The sequence below is a fragment of the Sminthopsis crassicaudata genome, chromosome 1 (assembly GCF_048593235.1).
Source record: "Sminthopsis crassicaudata isolate SCR6 chromosome 1, ASM4859323v1, whole genome shotgun sequence".
Lineage (NCBI taxonomy): Eukaryota > Metazoa > Chordata > Mammalia > Dasyuromorphia > Dasyuridae > Sminthopsis > Sminthopsis crassicaudata.
Genome location: NC_133617.1, coordinates 329,861,218 through 329,882,482, shown reverse-complemented (window position 1 = coordinate 329,882,482; position 21,265 = coordinate 329,861,218). Strand labels below are relative to the sequence as shown.

General features: G+C 36.8%; 1 pseudogene; it reads left to right on the top strand.

The window, feature by feature from the left end:
- LOC141549893 (small ribosomal subunit protein uS5 pseudogene) overlaps positions 1–19,855 on the top strand; it is a 37,712-nt pseudogene extending 17,857 nt beyond the window's left edge.
- The last annotated feature ends 1,410 nt before the right edge of the window (positions 19,856–21,265 follow it).

Genomic DNA, 21,265 nt, shown 5'->3' with positions numbered 1-21,265 from the left:
ATGTTGTTATTATAATAACTCTAAAACAAGTGATTAATTTTTCTAAATTAGTATTTTAAATAAGTATTTTAGAAATACTTTAGAAAAATAAATAAATATTTTAAATAAGTATTTTAGAAAACTCACCAAAATTCAACATCATTTGCTTACTTTAAATGGTCACTTTTTCATAAGTTAAATAGGATCCATTGATATTTGAGAGAAATAAATCTATTTTGCTCATTAAGAGGTTGATTCAATAATTGCATAACAAGATGATGGCGGAGAAGAAACACACGACTCAGTGAACGTCCTCACTCCCTCACAACCAATTAGATAAATTAAGTCTCAAAATTAGCTCAGGACTGATAGATACCACAAGGACTGGAAGCACGACTTACCAGCTGAAGAGAATCTGGAGTTTCAACAGGAAAGGTCAGTTCTCAGGGGAGGAATAAGAAAGACCAGCACAGACGGTGGGGTAGGGGCACACTGCGCCCATTGCGCTGGGAAGGGCTCTGGGATCAGAGAAGCCACTGAGGTAAAGGAATCTGGCACAGGCTGTTAGCTCTTCTCTGCTAATTATTTAGCAGTTCAGAAGAGAAAGCCAAAATATTTTAAAACTCAGATTAGATTTTCCCCAGACCCTGGGGGTGACTCAGTAGACTCGGCACCAGGGGGTGTGGCCTCAGCTACCACCTGAGAATAGTTAAGAGATTGACAAGTGGGTGGATACGGCCCAAGGCAACACACACTGCCTAGCTTAGCTGGAGGGAGTGGAACTCAGCTCCAGGAAGTCCCAGAGAAGCGGAACCTTTGAACTAGGGACCGCGGTTTCTGGCAGACACTTCCAGTTTGAGCGCAGGGGCTTCTCACGTCACCTGCTGCAGACACCCACTCCCCACCCGGACACATAGACTGGGCTTCGTGCTGTCTTCACTATTCTACGCCCTCGAAGCACAGCAGTGCTAATCACCTCTGAGGCACTTCCAGGGAGGGGGTGGGGAACTCTCTCCCAGAGCTCTCTCTTAGCTCGGGCTCAGGAGCCGCTGCATCCATCCGGTCTGGGAGGAAGCTGGTAAAGAAGTAAATAATTTCCTACCCCAGGGACAGACCCCAAAAGATTTTTTTAAGTATGAGCAAAAAAGCTAGAAAAACTATAGATTCCTTCTATACAGAGAAAGAGCGGGTGTCCAACCCCGAGGAAGTTGACAACAGAGAGTCAGCAGACAACAACCTAAAGGGGAACGATTCCTGCCCCCCATCACATAACTCTCTCCTAGAAGAAGCTCTTAAAAAATTGAGGGAGATCGAAGAAAAATGGGGAAAAGAAAGGGAAGTTATGATAGAGAATAACAACATCCTGAAATTGGAGTTGGAAAAAATAAAGAATTCACAGGACATGCAGGGAAACAAAATTAGTGAATTAGAAAAGGTTAAAAAAACACAGGAAAGTAGGATTTCTGAATTGGAAAAGATAAAAAAGTCTCAAGAAAATAGAATTTCTGAATTGGAAAAAGAAAATAATTCTCAAAAAAAAAAATTAGGGAAATGGAAAAAAACTCAATAGAGCAAAATAATTCATTTAAAAACAAAATTGGGCATTTACAAAAAGAACTAAAAACTGTGAAAGAAGAAAATAACTCCTTAAAAGTCAGGATGGAACAAATAGAAATGAATGATTCACAGAGAACCCAAGAATCAGTCAAACAAAATAAAAAAAATGAGAAGCTGGAGAACAACGTCAAATACTTACTGGGAAAATCTATAGACCTGGAAAATAGATCTAGCAGAGATAATCTGCGGATTATTGGACTTCCAGAAAACTATGACCAAAAAAAGAGCCTAGATTCTATTTTACAGGAAATTATCAAAGAGAACTGTCCAGAGATAATAGAAACAGAAGGGAAAGTAGATGTGGAAAGAATTCATCGAACTCCTTCTGAAATAGACCCTAAAAAAAGAACACCACGGAATATTGTGGCTAAGCTGCAGAATTACCACACAAAGGAGAAAATCCTGCAAGCAGCTAGAAAAAAACAATTTAAATACCAAGGTGCCACAATAAGGGTCACCCAAGATCTGGCTGCCTCCACATTAAAAGATAGAAGGGCCTGGAACCTGATATTCCGAAAGGATCAAGGACTGCAACCAAGAATGAACTACCCAGCTAAGTTTAGCATCTTTTTCCATGGAAGAAGATGGTCATTCAATGAAACAGAGGAATTCTATATGTTTCTAAGAAAAAAACCAGACTTAAACAAAAAATTTGATCTACATCCACAAGACTGAAGAGAAACAGAAAAAGGTACACAGAACCCTTGAGAACTGTAACTCTGTTGTGGGTATATAAAAAATACTCAAGGATAATTTGATTTTACTGATATAAAAGAAAAAAAGGGGGGTGTGGTAAAGGGAAGGAGGTCGGTTCAGAAAAAGGGGAAGGAGTGATAAAAAGAGGGAAACTACATCCCAGGAAGAGACATAGAAAATACACCATATCTGAGGGAACTTAGTGAGGGGGAGAATCATTGTGTGAATCTTACTCTCATCAGAAGAGGCTCAAAGAGTAAATAATTAACATATTTGTTTTTCAGAGAATTTTCTCTCACCTCATTAAAAGGGGGGAGAGGAAAAGGGGAAAGGAAAAGGAGAATAAGTGAAGGGACTTGGAGGGAGGGGGGAGGGATCCTAAAAAAAAAAAAAAAAGAGGGAGGGTTGCGCATCACAAGGGGGGTCTGTAAATTAAATATCGGGGAGGGGGATCAGGGGGGTCAAGGGAAAAAAGTATAATCTGGGGATAATACGATGGCAGGAAACACAGAATTAGTAATTTTAACTGTAAATGTAAATGGGATGAACGATCCCATCAAACGGAGACGGATAGCAGATTGGATCAAAAAGCAGAACCCTACAATATGTTGTCTACAGGAAACACACTTAAAGCAGGGAGATACATACAGAGTAAAGGTAAAAGGTTGGAACAGAGCCTATTATGCTTCAGGTAAAGCCAAAAAAGCAGGGGTAGCTATCCTTATCTCAGATCAAGCAAAAGCAGAAGTAGATCTCCTTAAAAAAGATAAGGAAGGAAACTATATCCTGCTGAAAGGTAGCATAAATAATGAAGCCATATCAATACTAAACATATATGCACCAAGTGGTATAGCATCTAACTTTCTAAAGGAAAAGTTAAGAGAACTGCAAGAAGAAATAGACAGTAAAACTATAATAGTGGGAGATCTCAACCTTGCACTCTCAGATTTAGACAAATCAAACCACAAAACAAACAAGAAAGAAATTAAAAAAGTAAATAGAACATTAGAAAAACTAGGTATGATAGACCTTTGGAGAAAACTGAATGGCAATAGGAAGGAATATACTTTCTTCTCAGCAGTTCATGGATCCTATACAAAAATTGACCATATATTAGGACATAAAGATCTCAAAATTAAATGTAGGAAGGCAGAAATAATAAATGCCTTCTTCTCAGATCACAATGCAATAAAAGCTACATTCAGTAAAAAGTTAGGGGTAAATAGAACAAAAAGTAATTGGAAACTGAATAATCTCATCTTAAAGAATGACTGGGTGAAAGAGCAAATTATAGAAACAATTAACAATTTCACCCAAGATAATGATAATGATGAGACATCATATCAAAATCTTTGGGATGCAGCTAAAGCGGTAATAAGGGGAAATTTTATATCTTTAGAGGCTTATTTGAAGAAAATTGAGAAAGAGAAGATTAACGAATTGGGCTTACAACTTAAAAGGCTAGAAAAAGACCAAATTATAAACCCCCAACCAAAAATTAAACTCGAAATACAAAAATTAAAAGGAGAAATCAATAAAATTGAAAGTAAAAAAACTATTGAATTAATAAATAAAACCAAGAGTTGGTTTTATGAAAAAGCCAATAAAATAGATAAACCTTTGGTAAATTTGATCAAAAAAAAGAAAGAGGAAAATCAAATTGATAGTCTTACAAATGAAAAGGGGGATCTTTCCACCAATGAAGAGGAAATTAGAGAAATAATAATGAGTTACTTTGCCCAACTTTATGCCAATAAATTTGATAACTTAAGTGAAATGGATGACTTTCTCCAAAAATATAGGCTCCCTAGATTAACAGAGGAGGAGATAAATTGCTTAAATAGTCCCATTTCAGAAAAAGAAATAGAACAAGCTATTAATCAACTCCCCAGGAAAAAATCCCCAGGGCCAGATGGATTCACATGTGAATTCTACCAAACATTTAAAGAACAATTAGCCCCAATGTTATATAAATTATTTGAAAAAATAGGGGATGAAGGAGTCCTACCAAACTCCTTTTATGACACAGACATGGTACTGATACCTAAACCTGGTAGATCGAAAACTGAGAAAGAAAATTATAGACCAATCTCCTTAATGAATATTGATGCTAAAATCTTAAATAAGATATTAGCAAAAAGACTTCAGAAAATCATCTCCAAGATAATACACTATGATCAAGTAGGATTTATTCCAGGAATGCAGGGCTGGTTTAATATTAGGAAAACTATTAATATAATTGACCATATTAATAATCAAATTAATAAGAACCATATGATCATCTCAATAGATGCAGAAAAAGCATTTGACAAAATCCAACATCCATTCCTACTAAAAACTCTTGAGAGTATAGGAATAAATGGATTATTCCTTAGAATAATCAGGAGTATATATTTAAGACCGTCAGTAAGCATAATATGCAATAGAAATAAACTGCAACCTTTCCCAGTAAGATCAGGAGTGAAACAAGGTTGCCCACTATCACCATTACTATTCAATATAGTACTAGAAACGCTAGCCTCGGCAATAAGAGCCGAGAAAGAGATTCAAGGAATTAGAGTAGGAAATGAGGAAATTAAACTATCACTTTTTGCAGATGACATGATGGTATACTTAGAGAACCCCAAAGACTCTGCTAAAAAGCTACTAGAAATAATTCAAAATTTCAGCAAAGTGGCAGGATACAAAATAAATCCACATAAATCCTCGGCATTTTTATATATCACTAACAAAATGCAACAGCAAGAGATACAAAGAGAAATTCCATTCCAAACAAATGTTGAGAGTATAAAATATTTGGGAATCCATCTACCAAAGAAAAGTCAGGAATTATATGAGAAAAATTACAAAACACTTGCCACAAAAATAAAATCAGATTTAAATAATTGGAAAGACATTCAGTGCTCTTGGATAGGCCGAGCGAATATAATAAAGATGACAATACTCCCCAAACTAATCTATTTATTTAGTGCTATACCAATCAGACTCCCAAGAAACTATTTTAATGACCTAGAAAAAATAACAACAAAATTCATATGGAAGAATAAAAGGTCAAGAATTGCAAGGGAACTAATGAAAAAAAACTCAGAGGAAGGTGGTCTAAGTGTACCTGATCTAAAGCTATATTATATAGCAGCAGTCACCAAAACCATTTGGTATTGGCTACGAAATAGACCGGTAGATCAGTGGAACAGATTAGATACAAAGGACAAAAAAGGGTACATCTATAGCAATCTAATCTTTGACAAACCCAAAGATTCCAACATTAGGGATAAAAATTCATTATTCGGAAAAAACTGTTGGGAAAACTGGAAATTAGTATGGCAGAAATTAGATATGGATCCACACTTAACACCATATACCAAGATAAGATCAAAATGGGTCCATGATTTAGGCATAAAGAGGGAGATAATAAATAGATTAGAGGAACAGAGGATAATCTACCTCTCAGACTTGTGGAGGAGGAAGGAATTTATGACCAGAGGAGAACTAGAGATCATTATTGATCACAAAATAGAAGATTTTGATTACATCAAACTAAAAAGTTTCTGTACAAATAATACTAATGCAAACAAGATTAGAAGGGAAGTAACAAATTGGGAAAATATTTTTAAAAACAAAGATTCTGACAAAGGTCTCATTTCCAAAATACATAGAGAACTGACCCTAATTTATAAGAAACCGAACCATTCTCCAATTGATAAATGGTCAAAGGATATGAACAGACAATTCTCAGAGGAAGAAATTGAAACTATATCCACTCACATGAAAGAGTGTTCCAAATCACTACTGATCAGAGAAATGCAAATTAAGACCACTCTGAGATACCACTACACACCTGTCATATTGGCTAAGATGACAGGAACAAATAATGACAAATGTTGGAGGGGATGTGGGGAAATTGGGACACTAATACATTGCTGGTGGAGTTGTGAAAGAATCCAGCCATTCTGGAGAGCAATCTGGAATTATGCCCAAAAAGTTATCAAACTGTGCATACCCTTTGACCCAGCAGCGCTACTACTGGGATTATATCCCAAAGAAATACTAAAGAGCGGAAAGAGATATATATGTGCCAAAATGTTTGTGGCAGCTCTTTTTGTTGTAGCTAGAAACTGGAAGATGAATGGATGTCCATCGGTTGGAGAATGGTTGGGTAAATTGTGGTATATGAAGGTTATGGAATATTATTGCTCGGTAAGAAATGACCAGCAGGAGGAATATAGAGAGGCCTGGAGAGACTTAAATCAACTGATGCTGAGTGAAATGAGCAGAACCAGAAGATCACTGTACACTTCAACAACAATACTGTATGGGGATGTATTCTGATGGAAGTGGAAATCTTCAACATAAAGAAGATCCAACTCACTTCCAGTTGATCAATGATGGACAGGGGTAGCTGCACCCAGAGAAGAAACACTGGGAGGGGAATGAAAATTGTTAGCACTAATATCTGTCTGCCCAGGTTGCATATACCTTCGGATTCTAATGTTTATTGTGCAACAAGAAAATAATATTCGCACACATGTATTGTACCTAGACTATATTGTAACACATGTAAAATGTATGGTATTGCCTGTCGTCGGGGGGAGGGAATAGAGGGAGGGGGGGTAATTTGGAAAAATGAATACAAGGGATAATATTATAAAATATATATATATATATATATATATATAATAAAAAATAAATAAATAAAATAGTCTAAAAAAAAAATAATTGCATAACAATATCAGGTGTTAATGTCAGCTTCAATCTAACTTTAAATGGCACATTACAGCATGTGTTTATTATGTTTCTATGAAGGAAAACAGTAAGATCTATGCTTTTACTTTGAATCGGGCCTACCAAAGAGCATCAGTCCAAAAAACTAAGATGAAAAAACTCCAAGTAAACATTTCTCTTTGAAACTGAAAACAAAAAGTAAAAGGCATCTAAAATGTCTTAAGGAAGCACCAAACTATAGCTAGAAAGGACAGACTTAGTCCAAACCTTTCATTTTATTAATGAGATAAATGAGGTTCATAAAGGAGAAATAATTTCTTCAATGTCATAAAATGAGTCATGGCAGAATAAAAATTAGAACACAGATCACTTGGTTCCCAGACCAGTGTTTTTACCATGACATCATACTGCCTCACCTAGTTATTTATTTACTAATAGTTTCAGACATATCATTTGATTTTGGTGATACTGGGCTGACTGATAATAATAAAGAACTGGTTGCTTTAATTTTCTGAAGATGCATGGTTGTCACAAGAACTAAGCTCCTATCTTTCTCTTCTCTATGTGAGTTGGACAATGGAGTGGAAGTCAGAAGATCTAAGTTCTAATCCTAGCTATAACAATTATTAGTTATATAAACTATCACAGGTTATTTAGGCTTACTAAGTCTTTGTTTCCTTATCTGAAAAATGGGAATAATAAATTTATACTACCAATGAAGAAAGTAAAAACCATAAAATACCAAATCAATGTTAATTGTAGTCATTGTAGTCATCTCTCCCATTCCAAATAACACTTTTATTAACCCAATTTGAACTTGAGATTGTTAATGGAGGAGGTTCTTAACTGTTAGGTTCTTACTAAGTGCTAATGAGATAATGAGATATTAGGTTCTTACTAAGTGCTAAGTTGGTACTTGACAATTCTCTAGTTCTGGCCTTTCCTGGGGAAGAGCTTGCATGCTTAGGAGGAGCAAGTTCATTGGTTGAAGTAATTCTTCCCAGAAGCCCTTGCATTATCCCACGCCCATTCTCTGGGAGGATAAAGAGGACAGCACTGGAGGAAAAAAAGAGTTTTGTCTGGATGAGACTTGAGGCTGCTCTCTGCAGGAAGGGAAGTCGGCTCTCTACAGAGAAGAAGAATCTGTCTGAGAGATTTGAGGTGACACAGCAGATCTCCTCCCAGAGAGAGATGGGCAGCTTCTGGAGAACAACAGCACATTACAAATTGGCATCCACAATGTGGGGCAAGGACTTTTGCTTATCCTGACAATAACTTATTCTGAGCCCTTCAGAGGAGCTAGTTCAGACCTTCATGTTTAAGGACTTATTCTGAGCCCTTCAGAGGATCTAGACCGGACCATAGCAATTTGGCACCTGAACAGGGACAGACACGATCCTGATTCCAGTGGAAAAGCCTCAGATCCAGATCTCAGTCTCTCTGACCCAGAACCGTGAGTAACAAGGAAACTTTGTTAAAGATTAAATGAGAGTTCTAATAGATAAATAAGGAACTTAACTTGTTAAGGGCTAAACCAGCAATCTCTTATAGTGAAATGGGGCAAACGCCTTCTGTCCAAGGAAAATGTTTAGAGAGCATAATCAAGGTTATGAAAAGCCAAGGATTGATTGTAATTTTGGAGGAGATTACTGAACTCTTAAAAACTGTAAAGGTCATATGTCCTTGTTTTTCTCTGGAAAAAGAATTGGATCTAGATGAATGGGAACTAGTAGGAAAGCAATTAGGTGAACACTACAATTGCCCTTGTGACATTTTGCCCTTTGGTTCCAGACCAAACTCAATTTCCAAAGATACACTTCATACCTACAATTTAATCCAAATGGCTTTAAAAAATGCTATTCTAAAGGAAGAGAAGGAGCAAAATGGAGAAGTGTCAACTAAACTAGGTGAAAAGGATGAATCAGATAACAATGAAGTACAATTCTGAGCAAGAGGAGCAACTCCCATCTCCTCCCTCAATTAACCCTTCAGGGGTGGAGCAAGAAGGAGGAGGGGAAGAGGCAGAAACACAAACAGAATTGCCTGTGAAGCAGCCTAAGCCTATGACAAGATTCGAAAAAGCATTGGTTAAAGCTAAGAGAAAAGGACAGGATATAAGTGATTTTATACATGCATATCCTTTGATTGAAGATATTGACTCTGTAGGTCATAAAAGGAGAAGATATGCACCTTTTTATGGGGCTACATCAGCTTATGTTAAAATGTTACTAGATGGTTTGTCTTATGAAGTCCTAATCCCTAATGATTGGAAATCCATAGCAAGGACATATCTAGAACCTGGACAAAACTAATTGTGGCTTGCGGAGTTTCATGAATTATGTAAAATCCAGGTCAGATGCAATTTAGAAATAGGAGTTAACAGAAAATTCACTTTTGAGCACTTAGCTGGTGAAGGTCAGTATGGAGAGAATTCAGAACAGATTAATTATACCATGACAATATATGAGCAAATTGCTAAGGCTGCAATAAAAGTTTGGGGTGTCCTCCCTGGACAGAAAGATCGGGGAGAGGCTTTCCCTAAAATAGAGCAAGGTCCCAATGAACCTTTTGCAGATTTTGTGGAACGTTTGCAAACTGCTGTCAAAAGAACTATTGGAGAAAATTCAGCTACAGAAATAATGACCAGACATCTGGCTAAGGAAAAGGCCAATGAGATTTGCAAAAGAATTATATGGGGATTAGACAAAGATGCTCCTTTAGAGGAGATCATAAGACGCTGTGCTACAGTAGGAACAAATGCTTTTTACACCCGGACAATGACGAACGTGGAAAGACAGGGTCCCTCCTGGCAAGGAACTTCTAGAGAAACTCGGCAATGTTTTCAATGTGGAAAAATTGGACATCTAAGAGCTCAGTGTAGGTATGGAGATACAGTGAGAAGACAGGGTGAGAGAAGACCTAAAACTCCATGTCTAAAATGTCACAAGGGTCTCCACTGGGCCTCCGAATGTAGATTGACCCAGGGAAATGAGAGGCGGGGCCCAGCTTCAGCCCCCCAAGTGAGGCATGATGGCAGCCGAGGTTACATCCAAAGAATTTTAAGACATGATCAATCAGCCAAAAGGCAGACAGATGGAAGAAAGGGATTGAAATTAGGAAAAATAGAGTTATGTGCAGTAGAGACTATTGAGATACTCGCTGGAGAAGTGAAATCTGTTCCTGTTGAGCCTGTGGATCCTTTGCCTTCAGGCACAGTAGGCTTGACAATTTTACCTTCTGAGAGTGCCTACAAAACAGTGTCCATCCATACACTGATGTGGGAAACTGGAGAACGTGTAGCTAATATCCCAGGCACTAACACAGGTAGACAACAAGTGATTTATCAACCAGGAGAAGTAGTAGCATCAGGCTTATTGTCACATACCCCTAATAAGCAACCTGGTGATAGTCGCTTAGATTCTGACTCCAATGAACAAAATCCAGGAATATATTGGACAGCAGCTGTGACAGCTGACTGACCTTTGCTTACTATTTATATAAATGGAATACCATTTGAAGGATTGGTAGACACGGGTGCAGATCGTACAGTTATTAGAGGTGCCAATTGGCCTGGTCACTGGCCAAAGATTAAAGCAGACACCTATATGTCTGGGGTAGGAGGATCAATAGCAGCAGAATTAGTGCTAGGCCTTTGAGATGGATATTTGAAGGTGAAATAGGAGTTTTTACTCCTTTTGTAGTTGAAAAAATCCCCATCAATCTGTGGGGAAAAGACATTTTACAGTAGATAAGATTACAAATAAGCACTTTGGCTTTTTAGGCTGCTGTTGAAGGCCTACCTGCACTTTCACCAGTTCCTATTCAGTGGAAGACTGATTCACCAGTGTGGGTAGAACAGTGGCCCTTAAGAAGTGATAAAATTCAGGCCTTATTAGACATAGTGAATGAACAACTTGACCAAGGATACTTGCGGCCTTCTCTAAGTCCTTGGAATTCCCCAGTATTTGTGGTGAAAAAGAAATCTGGGAAATGGAGGATGTTAACTGATCTAAGAAGAGTAAATGAACAGATGGAAACTATGGGAACTCTTCAGTCTGGACTTCCATCTCCTACTCAGTTGCCAACAGAGTGGCCTCTATGGGTTATAGACATTAAGGATTGTTTCTATTCTATCCCTCTAGATAAAGAGGATATGAAAAGATTTGCTTTTTCAGTGCCTAGTGTTAATTTGGCTGAGCCTTATAAAATATATGAATGGACAGTTTTGCCACAGGGAATGAAAAACAGCCCTACTATGTGTCAAATGTATGTTGCTGCTGCTCTTGCTCCAATAAGAAAAGCATTTCCAAAAGTAATATTGTTACATTATATGGATGATATTTTGGGATGTGCACCTGAGGAACAAATGTTAGATGCATGTCTACAAAAGACCATGGAAACACTAAAGTACTACAAACTGCATATAGCTACAGAAAAAATTCAAAGACAAGCTCCTTTTCAATATTTAGGATATGAAGTATATCCTAAGACACTCACAGTACAAAAGCTTTCTTTAAGAACAGAGAAGTTGAACACCTTAAATGATTTCCAAAAATTAATAGGAGATATCCAGTGGATGCATCCAGTGTTAGGCTTAACTACCAATCAACTACAAACTCTATATGACATTTTAAGGGGAGATAGTGCTTTAAATTCACCACGCCAGCTTAGAAAAGAAGCACAAGAGGCTTTGAGAGAAGTTGAACTGGCTTTATCCAATGTGGTTGAAAGAGTCACTCAAAAACCCTTGGAAATATCAGTGTTTGCTACAAAAGAGGCACCCACAGCAATCCTTCATCACGGAGTGGGTGAACCTCCCAGCACAACCAGAACAAAGCCTTACTCCTTACCCAGTGCTTGTGGCTAGGATTTTATTAAAGGCTATTAAGAGAGTAATACAGTTATCTGGAATAAGTCCTGAAAAAATATACACATTCTATACTAACGCACAAATTAATGTATGCTGTGAGACCATCCCAGAATGGCAAATTTTATTGGCTGCAGCTCCAAATTTTACACATGGATCTCCATTAAAGATAACCCAGCTACTACATAATTGGCGATGGATTTTTGAAGAAAAGGTTTCCAAGGTTTCTCTTAAAGGACCAACAATCTTTACAGTTGCCTCCAAAGAAAATATTTGTGCTGTATACTCTCATGATTTAACCATAAAGAGAATAGTCAGGACTCCTTTTCAGTCCACTCAACAGAATGAATTATTTGCTATCATGCTAACTCTTAATACCCAGGAGACGTAAATATAATTACTGATTCAGCCTATTCAGTAGGTGTAGTAAAAAGAATTGCCACAGCCCAAATAAAATTTGCAGCCTCTAATATTTATCAGCTCTTTAAGAAACTTCAAGAGCAAGTGAGAAAACATCCAGGCAAGATTTATATCTTGCATGTCCACTCACATAGTGGACTTCCAGGTCCTATTTTTGATGGAAATTCAAAGGCAGATAGCCTTCTAACCATGTTAGCCAGTAGTCCTTTATTTCAGGAAGCACAAGAATCTCATTCTAAATATCATCAGGCTGCTCGGGCTTTACATTTACAATTTGGAATCACAAGAGAGGAAGCTAGGAGCATAGTAAAAAGCTGTACAGCTTGTCTTCCTTTCCACGCTCCTACACTCGCTCCAGGGAAGAATCCTCATGGTTTGAGACCCAATGAAATCTGGCAAATGGATGTGACCCACTATAAATCTTCTGGTCATTTGTCTTTCATCCACGTGGTAGTAGATACCTTTTTCAGGATTCACTTTTGCAGTGCCAACAGCAAAAGAGACAGTCTGAGTGGTCACTTGAATTCCTAATCCAAGCATTTGCAATTATGGGTGTGCCACAAGAAATAAAAACAGATAATGGACCTGCATATAGTTCTAAACATTTTGTGCTCTTCTGTGTGCAGTATAAGATATTACACATTACTGGAATACCTTTTAATCCACAAGGTCAGGCAATAGTAGAGAGAAGAAACAGAGACAGACACTCCTCCAAAAACAAAAGAAAGGGGGAACCACAGGTATCCCTAGGGAACTTCTAAATTTAGTTCTCTATACCATTAATTTTCTAATTTTTGACAAAGATGCACTAGCTCCGGCAGACAGGTTTTATAACCCACCAGAAGGGCAGTGTCCAGTGCAAGCAGCTACACTGTCCTTAGATAATCGCCAGGTGATGTGGAGAGACCCAGAAAGTGGTGAATGGAAGGGACTAGATAGGTTAACTGCCTGGGGGAGAGGGTTTGCTTGTATTTCTTCAGATGGAGAAGGAATCAGATGGGTGCCAACGAGTTGTATTTGCCTTGTCCATGGGAGAGAGACAGAAAAAGAGAAAGACCTCAAAACAAAGGAGAAAATATAAGAAACATCTGACACTGAAAGAGCATGGCTAATAAGAAGACTGTTAAAGAACTTTAAAGACCAGCAGGAATCATTGGATTTCCTAACACAAGATGAGACTAATGGACAATGGACTTATGGACATTTATAAATTCTCAATTTATGATTAGTTGATCATGTTATTTGTTACATGCATCTAGCATGTATTATGTTACTATGTTACTATGTGTTTATGTAATCTATGTAATTATGTGTAATGCCTCCCATATTGATGGATTTATGTTTCAAGGTTATGACCACCCTATGTTCTAAATCAAAAGAAAGGGGGAGATGTTAAGTTCTTACTAAGTGCTAATGAGATAATGAGATATTAGGTTCTTACTAAGTGCTAAGTCGGTTCTTGACAATTCTCTAGTTCTGGCCTTTCCTGGGGAAGAGCTTGCATGCTTAGGAGGAGCAACTTTATTGGTTGAAGTAATTCTTCCCAGAAGCCTTTGCATTATCCCACGCCCATTCTCTGGGAAGATAAAGAGGGCAGCACTGGAGGAAAAAGGGAGTTGTTTTCTGGACCAGACTTGAGGCTGTTCTCTGCAGGAAGGGAAGTCAGCTCTCTACAGGAAGAAGAATCTGTCTGAGAGATTTGAGTTAACACAGCAGTTCTCCTCCCAGAGAGCGATGGGCAGCTTCTGGAAACAACAGCACATTACAGTTAACCATTCATTTTATTTATTAGGATTTCCTTTCCTATCCTATTCCATCTCATAATTCTATCTCTTACCTGATACAGCAATTTAAATTTTCATAATTTTTACTTGTAGGGAAAAAGATATCTTACCAGAAAATGGAATTGATAAGGAATAAAGTTTTAGTTTCTTAACCTGCCATTTTAAGAGACTTTACTACTTAACCCTATCTAGTCTATAATTTGTATCATTGCTTTTTTATATGATGGGACAAGAGGGAATATAGGGACAGGAACAGTGCCAAGTACCATATTCAATATTTCATAAACATCTCATTTAATCTTCATAAAAAGAAGATACCTGCATGCAAGGCACATATAATTAATAATAATTAATCCCCATTTTAAAGTTAAGGAAAATAAAGCACACAAAAGTTAAATGACTTGCCCAGGGAGAAAAATGTAGTATCTGATTTAAAAATCAAGACACATACACATATAACACACAAATCAGGAATATAAGTAAAAACATCTCATTAATATTATATACTATAATTACTTGTATATTTTCCTCCTTTCTATTTTTCCTTACTCTTTTTCTCACCTTATTCCTATACTTCCTCACTTGCTACTTTTGATTTTATTGGCTATTCTTTAAAAGATCCACCTGTCAATCCCTTATCCTCTCTCCTCCCTCCACTATCTCCTGACCCTCTTCTTTTGGATTTAAAATATTTTTATATCTTTCTACCAACCAAACACACACACACACACACACACACACACACACACACACACACACACACACCTTTTATATTTTTCCTATTTCGTTTACAGTCCTTCAATGTAGTAGATGCAAAGTCTTGTCCAATCCTTATTTGTAGTGACAAGATATTTAAATTGTTTTGTTTTGTATCCCTTGTTGCTTGCAATATTTTTTCCTTAACCTGTGAGCTTTGAAACTTGGCTATGATATTTTTTTCTTCCTGGGATCTCTTTCAGGTGGTGATCAGTGGGGTTTTTTTTCTGTTTTTATTTTGCCTACTTGTTCAAGAATTTAGGACAATTTTCCTTGATGATTTCCTTGCAATATTGTATCAAGATTCTTTTTTATCCTAATTTGCAGGTAGTGTGACACTTTTTAGATTATTTCTCCTAGATATGTTCTCCAGATAAGTTGCTTTTCTGAAGAGATGTTTTACATTTTCTTCTACTTTCTTTCTTTTGATTTTCTTATATCTTTGTGTCTTTGATTACCATTAATTTCTCTTTTCTCAATTCTACTTTTCAGGAAATTGTTTTCTTCCTTAAGTTCTTAGTTCTATATCTCAAGTTGGTTTACTTTCTTTTCATAATTTTCTTTGATTGCTTTTTTTCTTTTTTTCCTTTTCCTATCTTATTTAGTTTTTATTTAATTCCTTTTTAAGTACTTCTAAGAAATTTTTTTGTAATTGATACCATATGATATTTCTCATTGGAAAAGGAGTGGCCTTTTTTTGTTCCATTATCTTCCTGTGACTATTAACCCAAATCTTCTCTATCCCTGTAATAATCATTTGATTGGATTGATTGGTTTATTTCTCTTTGCTTGTTCATTTTTAGTAATTTTTGTTTTGTTTTTTAGCAGGTATTAGTGTGATCAAGTTCAAGTCCTGAGTTGTGGAGAATGAAACCCCAAGCCTCAGGTTCTTCTTATTGTTATTTCTTCAGCTCTGTCCTGGGGCTCAACCTTGTACTATCCTCTCCCCAACTGAATCATAACTAGAGTCCCTGGTCAACCTCTCCTACAAATGATATTGCTCCTTGTGGTCTTTCAGATGGCTGCAAATTGGCTGTGCTCTTTTCCTTGGAACTGAAATCAGGGACTCTGCTCATATGCAAGTGCCCATAGCCAGCAGGGTAGTGGCCCCTCTACTACTGCACTAACCAGCTGTGGACCAACTTCCCTGCAACAGCAGCCCAGTGTGAGTTGCTTCTGATGAACACAGTTGTGCTTTGCATCCCTAGACATTGCAAGATCTTTCAGGCTTCTCCAACTCAGTTAACAGATTGCCATATTGTTCATGAGATAAAAGTTTCTAAGGCTGATGCTGCCTCCCAATCTTAGCTACCTCAGAGCTGCTTGTTTATTGATTCTGCAGAGTTGACCTATAGGTATTTACACTTCACTCAGGTCAAACCCTTTGCACTTGGAAATCAGGTCTTTCCTTGGGGGTTCAAGGTTTTTTTTTGTTTATTTTGTTTTGTTTGTTTTTGTTTGTTTGTTTGTTTGTTTGTTTGTTTGTTTTTAGAAGAACAACTGCTTTACTCCTTTTTTCCCTGCTTCTCTATATTCTCTCTGAAGCAATGGTTCTGTCTTCTTCTGTGAAGGAAACACAGAGAATCCAATTTTTTTTTAAAATCTACTCCACTATCTTTCCCCAATTCTTCTCTAGAGTTATTTTCAATTCATCATAGTACTTGATCTGATATATTCAATGAGTTGCCAGATCTTGCTGGCAACATGTTTCATATCTGTTCCCTATTTTCCATTCACACAGATAGTTCAGGTCCTCATCATTTGTCACCTAAACAGTATCACTGACCTCCTAAGGGAGCTTCTTCTTTCAAGTCTTCTCTCACTCCAATATATTCCTCATAATACTGACAAAGTGATTATCTTAAAGAGCAAACCTGACTTTATAATGTGCCCACTTGGCACTAGAAATTCATTATTGACTTGCAGATCAAATATAATTTCACATTTATCTTTTATAATTTTTATTTTTGTGTACATTTTATAGTGTGTATAATCTTTAAGAAAACACTACATGTATTTAACTGATTAATAAGTAAATACACATATATTGGGGGCTGGTGCTCAAAATATTTTTTTAAACTACTAGAGGCACACAATTACCAAAAAAAATTGGAGACTACTGCACTAGTTCACAGCCTCTCTGTGTGCCTTTCAGAATTGATGAATAGAACTCCATATGAAAAGCAGTTGAAAGAAAAAATATTGGTCCAAGTCACAGTTAAGTAGGACACATTTCTCTCCAAAGTTCACCAGAATTGTGACAAGCATTAGAAAAGCACAAAAAACCATAAAACAAACACTTATAAAGTTTATATATGTGTGTGTATGCATGCATTCACATACACACACAGAAAGTGCTAGCCCTAGGAAAACGGAGGCAACTTGGAAGGCAGATGAGAATATGCCTAAGACAAAGTTTATTTACTACAAAATTTTGAATGTGGCTTATTTCCATTTATGCTTTTCAAAATCTTATCTTGTGTCACTTTTGGCAACTATCTCATAAATCAATAGACCTTTATATACAGTAGTCTTGTGCAGTTTGTGATTGGATATGCTAAGTATTTTCATAGAGGGGATTTTGATAGTGGAAGTACCATAAGATTATAATGTAGTTTCATCTATAATGCAGTTCCATGGAATAAACAATGTTATAAGGAGACTCTAATATATAGTCATTACTATTGTATAATAGATATAACAGTAAATGACAGGGAAGAGGCCAAGAGCAAATTATATTAACTTCAATTCCATTTCATTACTACTAAGAACAACTTAATATCATTAACTCCTACTCCTTTTAATGATTCATCTGAAGATACACTTGAAATTTCTAGAGAAAGGCATAAAGAACAAGCATTATAAGGAATTCAAAGAAATACTAGAATATATGAATGAAGAGAAGCAGAGTGGAAAATCAGAACTTCAACAACAACAAAAAACTCAACATATGCATGCAAACAGACACACACACACACACACACACACACACAAACACACACACACACACAGAGGACATCATTAGGGCTTTCTTGCCAAACTTAAAGCAGATAGCTTCCATTTGTTTTAAAGATAGTAAAATCAAAATTGTTCTATTACATGAATTAGCCCCAAGTACTACTTAGCCTATCTAGCATAATTATTTTTGTTGTTTTGTTTTTTGTTTTTTTTTAATTAAAGCTTTCTATATTTCAAAACATATGCATAGACAATTCTTCAACATTAGCCCTTGCAAAACCTATTCCCCATCCTTTCTCCATGCCCTCTCATAGATGGCAATTAGTCCAATATGTGTTAAACATGGTAGAAATATGTTAATTCCAATATATGTATACATATTGTTATAATTATCATGCCACATAAGAAAAAAAAAAGAGAAGCAAAATAAAATGCAAGCAAAAAACAACAAAAAGAGTGAAAATGCTGTTTTGTGAAACACACTCAGCTCCCAGGGTCCTCTCTCTGAGTACAGATGGCTCTCTTCATCACCCGAACAATTGGAACTGGTTTTAATCATCTCATTGTTGAAGAGAATTTCGTCTATCAGAATTGATCATTATATAGTCTTGTGTTGCCATGTAAAATGATCTCCTGGTCCTGCTCATGTCACATAGCATCAGTTCCTGAAAGTCTCTCCAGGCCTCTATGAAATCATCCTGTTGGTCATTTCTTACAGAACAATAACATTCCATAACATTCATATAACATAATTTATTTAGCCATTCTCCAATTGATGGGCATCCATTCAGTTTCCAGTTCTTAGCACAATTATTTTAAGGAGTATAATTGTGATTTATTTGCTTTGTTAAAAAAATAAATTTGTGATTTTCTCCCTACAAAATGATTAGTGGGAAAAATGTTCATATTCCCCTTAAACAAAATGGTGTTTTTTATTCTTGAATAAGGACAGCTAAGTGGTGTAGTGCATAAGACACTAGACTTAATTTTAGGAAGATTCATCATCAGTTCAAATACAGCCTTAGACACTTACTAGCTGTGTGATCCTGGATACGTCATTTGACACTGTTTGCCTCAGTTTCTCATATGTCAAATGAGCCAGAGGAAAAAAAAATGGAAAACCACTCCAGTTTTGCCAAGAAAATACTAAGTCACTAAAAACTAGACAAGACTTAACAAATTCTTGAATAATTCATTACAGAAGATAATCTATTGAGCTCTAAGAGGAATATAAAAGATCACTTCATTGACTTCCCCTTCATTTTAAAGATAAAGAAACTGAGGTTAAGAGAGGTATGGTTTCTACTTCTAGGGAACACCAAATGGCAGACAACACTGGTGCAGGGGAGGCCTCAGAGTTGGAGGCTAGAGTGGCTTCCATGATGGTTTCAGCAGTGGGGATAGAGATAGCAAGCCAGGGTTGTGTTGGAGATTAGGGCTATGGCCACAAGGCCTGGGAAGAAAAGAACAAAGACAAGAAGTGATTCCTGTCACTAATCAAGGTCAGCTAGTCAAGGACATGAAAATCAGGTCTTAAGAAGAGATCTATCTTTTGTAATTTCCTATCAGGGAATATGAGATCATAGACTTCTTCCTGACCATTTCATTGAAAGATGAGTTTCTGAAGATCATGCTGTGAAGAAACAAACTAGAGCTGGCCAACGGACCAGGTTCAAGGATTTTGTGGCCTGTAGTTGTGACTACACTGACCATGTTGACCCAGATGTCAAGTGCTCCAAGGAAGTATCCAGAGTTGTTCATGGTGCCATCATTCTGGCCAAACTGGTGGTACCAGCATTGTGTCAGCTCCTGTGCCTAAGAAACTCTTGATGATAACTGTAATTAATGACTTCTACACTTCTGCAAAAGGCTGTCTTGCTACTCTGGACAACTTTGCTAATGCTGCTTTTGATGCTTTTGATGCTATCTCCAAAACATATATCTATCTGATCCCAGACCTTTGGAAGGAGACTGTGTTCACTAAGGTACATATAAGGAATTTACTGACCATCTTGTAAAGACATCCTCATGTGTCTTGTTCACAGGATCCATGTAGCTGCCACGGCAACCACATATATATTTTTTTATAAACAAGGAATAAATTGAACTACATCTGTGAGAGTGACAGAGAGAGAGAGAGAGAGAGAGAGAGAGAGAGAGAGAGAGAGAGAGAGAGAGAGAGACGGAGAGAGATGGAGAGAGACAAGAGACTGAGACAGAGGAGAGAGGGAGGAGAGGGAAGAGAAAAGGAGAGAGAGAGAATGGGACAGAGGAGAGAAAGAAGAAAGAGAAGGAGAGAGAGAGAGAGAGGAGTTTTGTTCATTCTGTGTATTCTACCCAAGCATAATTATAAATCTCCTGACTTTAATCCAATCTATTGTGTTAAATCCATATGCTCTACTTTGATAATTTAGAAGTACATTATTAAATTTTGTGAGCATAAAAACAAGAAGCTGCTTGAAGACAGGGACTGTCTTTTGCATCTTTTTATAACCCCAAGGTTTAGCACAGCACTGGCACATACTAGGCACTTAATAAATCTTTATGGAATTGAATTAATAAGAGAAACTAGGTATGGGATGGGAATCAAACCATAAATGACAATCCACAAAGTCCCTTTATCTATATTGTCTTTGGTTCTAGTAAATTTCTAAGTGGCTTTTATAACCAAAGTAATAAAATAAAATAAAAAATGTATAACCAAAATAATAAAAAATTGCCCATTTTTCCTGGACAAAGGTAACCGAAATTGTAGCCATCATCATCATTTTAAGATACTCATTAAAACTACTTAGAAATCCTTGAGGGAAGAATCAAAGGGTATGAAGTAACCAAAGATAGAAAATGTTAGCAATTCATTAGAGTCCCAGGGGGGGGAACTTTTTTCATATTTTGCTAGAATGGTTAAAAATGTAGCATTTGGCACAAGTAAATGATCATTTTTCAAATGATGAAATATGCTAAAGTGTTTTCTTCAGATCTCAGGGGATTTGCTTTAAGTATTTGCATAAATAAATTATAAATGGGTACATCACAGCTGACTGCACTGAGAGAGATGAAGCTCAACAGAATGAATTAAAAACTAGCCTCAGCAGTAAAGAGGAATGTTCAAAACTAACCCAAGCAGAGCATTTTTTTAAATTTCTAAGTCCTTCTAAATCTATCCATTCAGTGCCTTCCCAGGTAGGCTATTTCCTGCTTTTCTTCACATTTAATCTTCCTACTTTCTCAGATCCCCCAAATGAACCCTGTACTGCAGCCTTATTAAAAATGATTCGTGCCCCCTACGTTGAGGAGTACTTAATTGGCTTTCCAGGCCCATCTATTTGTGGTTGCATTTGATGTGCATTGCTCTTTATTAGTCCAGGTGAAGAAATAAATGAGGAAATGTATTACTGTAACCATCAAATATTAAAAGAAGCCAGGGCAAAGTCTCCCTTTGCACAATATTTCTTAGTTATAGAAA